At 36.1% G+C, this 3,418-nt stretch overlaps 1 long non-coding RNA gene across 1 annotated transcript; it reads left to right on the plus strand.

Moving 5' to 3' along the window:
* The first annotated feature begins 503 nt into the window (after nucleotides 1-503).
* LOC107719519 (uncharacterized) lies at nucleotides 504-2,955 on the plus strand. Its single transcript, XR_001637522.1, has 3 exons — nucleotides 504-635; nucleotides 2,640-2,829; nucleotides 2,906-2,955. It is a non-coding gene; the product is annotated as an uncharacterized LOC107719519 (long non-coding RNA).
* The last annotated feature ends 463 nt before the right edge of the window (nucleotides 2,956-3,418 follow it).

A 3,418-nucleotide genomic window follows, 5' to 3' on the forward strand; every position in this document is an offset into this window, starting at 1 on the left:
CAGGGCGGAAATCGAATTGCATGCATTGAGGAAGATGCCTGCTTGCTTCATAATCGAAACACAATTTTTCTGATGTAGGTGTGTGCACGCGCTTTCATAGGCCTGTGTATGGCGTCAGTTCGAGCGCGCGTGCGTGTGTGCACGCTGACGTGGGGCTCAGTGTGAATCATAGGTTTGACATGGAAGACTTCAGTCACAGGTCATTTAGCACAGTGGGATTCTGTTCCACCACAGCACACATACACAATCATACACACAAAAATGCTGCTGTAAATACGCAGTGCCTCGGATCAATTTTTTTCCTGTAAGTTACATTTTAAAGCATCTTTACCGGAAGTTGAATCTTAGTCTTGGATAAACTACGTAGCCTACAGGCAGCCGTTCAAAAAATGATGTGGGAGATCATGGAAAACAAGCAGTGTTGTTTTCTAATGTGGACAAACAAGTGTCCATCAAATTGCACTTAGCTTCGGAGCGCTCAGACAACAGTTTAAAATGCGCAAATACGGCGCTCTCGCGCCACAGCAACTGTGAGCGTGGTGAAGACAATGAGTGAGACAACAATGCGGTAAAATGTGCCACTGCCAAACAACACAGGATAGGATCAACAACACAGAAACTAACCCGTATGGATGGTGTGTATATGTGGGCGATATCTTTGCTGACTTTGTTACCTTACAGTTTATGTTTTGTGATGGCGATATGGTAATGGTTCCTTTGACATACACTAAAATCTGTTTAGCTTTCTCTATATTATTATTATTATTATTGGACTAAAACTTAACACTATCTCCTCCTAGAGCTTTAACTCGGGTCACACTTTAAGATTATTTTCAGCGTTTATATTTTCTAACTGATCAGACTCAAACCGTTCACAAACCTTTTCCCATCCCAAACTTAAATTTGCAATTCCCGTCTTTTTTTTCCTGACAGTTCCCGCCCTTCTCACACTCCTCATTTTCAAATTTATCTTTCTTTGAGTTTTCGGGTTATTTTTTTCACCTCTGATTTGCATTGTTCTCAAGGCACCGGGTCGCCATTTCGGTGACATAATAAAGGGTAAGAAAATATCAAAACCTCAGTTAAAATGTAATGCTGACTTGCTTTGAGGGCCGGAATAATTTCGCCAAATTCATCTCATATGAGAGTTTGTTCTGGATTTTTAGCCTCGCGTGCCACAGCGGTGTGTTTAAGTTGTTTATTTGTCGAAAAACACCTATGCAGTCACAGCCTAATTGATAAGTGAGTTTTGCCTTATGTAAAATCTGATTTAATCCAAATGCCTTTTCTAATAGGCATGTTAACAACACAAGATATTAGTAAGCAGTAGCACAAACAAGTCATATTAATGAGCGAAAAATATTTTGATGATACATTAATGTGTCAAGAGCTGTGGTTTCAAAAGGAATGTGTATAATTAGGTTTCTTTTGCAGAAACAGACTGAAGTTAAGACTGAGCTCTCGGTAAGGGGCTTTCACATGAAACTTTATGGAGCACTGCCATCTACAGACATGATGAGTCAAAGCATGAATTTAGTGATAACACATCATACCGCCCCAAGACTAAATTTTTTATTACATTATTATTATTTTGTGCTTATTTTTTAATATTTGTGAAATTCTGTGATGTATTTTTTTAGAAATCAAATGTAGGTGTTGCATAGAGTAAGCACTTTTTGAAATACTTTTTACATCATTACTTTTATTATAGTTTAATGTATTATTTTTATAACATTTATAATTAATGATTATAAATTGATTCAATTAGCTATATTTAAACTGAGTAAAAGTGCTCTTACTATTCTGCACAGTGTTGACTTTCTTGACATTTGTGACATTTTCCTGTAGTAAAAAACGCATAAATACTTTTTTATACATTTACTTTATTTAGATTTTTTTATTTAATCAGTTAAATTTAAATGAAGTAAAAATGCTCACATTTGTTATAGGCCTGCATAGAGTAAGCACTTTTTGAAATACTTTTTACATCATTACTTTTATTATAGTTTAATGTATTATTTTTATAACATTTATAATTAATTGATAGTTTTTACTTGATTCAATTAGCTATATTTAAACTGAGTAAAAGTGCTCTTACTATTCTGCACAGTGTTGACTTTCTTGACATTTGTGACATTTTCCTGTAGTAAAAAACGCATAAATACTTTTTTATACATTTACTTTATTTAGATTTTTTTATTTAATCAGTTAAATTTAAATGAAGTAAAAATGCTCACATTTGTTATAGGCCTATTCAAAATTGCTTGTGATAGACATAATGTAAAGCTGCTGTGCGTGCAGATATTATGAAAATAACCTCAGTATATCGTTCTGTGTTCACATTTAATTCCACACTGTCTGCTAGGGGGCGCTGTGTATCTAACCTTGCATTTTGGTATCTTTCAGAGTGAAATGTTTTGAGTTGACACCTGATCCTGGCTCTTTTGGACACTGAAAATGTGTAATTCTGATAGATTTAAAGTCTTCGATTATGAATACAAATATAAAATAGTGTTTAATATGTTTCATATGCAAATACAGTACATTGGTGTTCAGACCTTCACATTTAACCATTCCAGCTCTGTCTAAATGTCTGGACCTCTCTTTTATACTTAACGCCTGATACGTGATTTTTACAGCTCGCTATCCATGTAGGCCTGGTCTCCTGTTCACACTCAGTTCACGGAGGAAGAACAATCAATATCTGCAAATTCAAATGGGAACAGTAATTCGCACATGGGCATGTATACATTGAAAACAATTCACATGTGAAAATCTTTACATCACAACAATTTACGAGTGGATATCCGAAAGTGCCGGGGATGAGAGGTGAGCGCTCTGATATGTATGCCTATAAGTGGAAAAACTATTTGTACGTGTGAACCGCCTTTGGGATCCCTTCCAGACGTCAAATGAAATTGCGTGACTGAGGTGTGCCAGATGAAGGGACGGGGCTAAAGTTGCCATGGTATCTCAAAGAAGCAAATGCCCAGCAGTGATAGGATTTGTCCTCGTGGCTCAAGCTTTTGTGGGAAAATAAATGAACTTAATGGTCAGATATTACTTACTGGAAAATTGCCTATGGTTTGCTGTAGTTCACTGTGCTGGATCCAATTAGATGCTGATGACCTATGACCTATATTTAGCCTGTAATTCAGTGTTTGGATTGGTTGAACCTGTTTGTTTCTGTCTGACTCAAACAAATGATCAGGGATTACCGTAATGAGCGATGACCTGCTAACTCCATGCGATCAGCTTACATATAAACCTGTTCCAAGATAATCCATAAATCTTTCAAGTACACTAATTTATGACAAATGCTTAATTGAGTGCATTGGTTTAAGCTAAGGAGTTCATGTTTGCAGCCATCATGTGGTAATCCACACTGTATTTGTAAATATTATGGCCTTTGTATGTG

This window comes from Sinocyclocheilus rhinocerous, unplaced genomic scaffold (assembly GCF_001515625.1).
Source record: "Sinocyclocheilus rhinocerous isolate Xijiao unplaced genomic scaffold, SAMN03320098_v1.1 scaffold1234, whole genome shotgun sequence".
Classification (NCBI taxonomy): Eukaryota; Metazoa; Chordata; class Actinopteri; order Cypriniformes; family Cyprinidae; genus Sinocyclocheilus; species Sinocyclocheilus rhinocerous.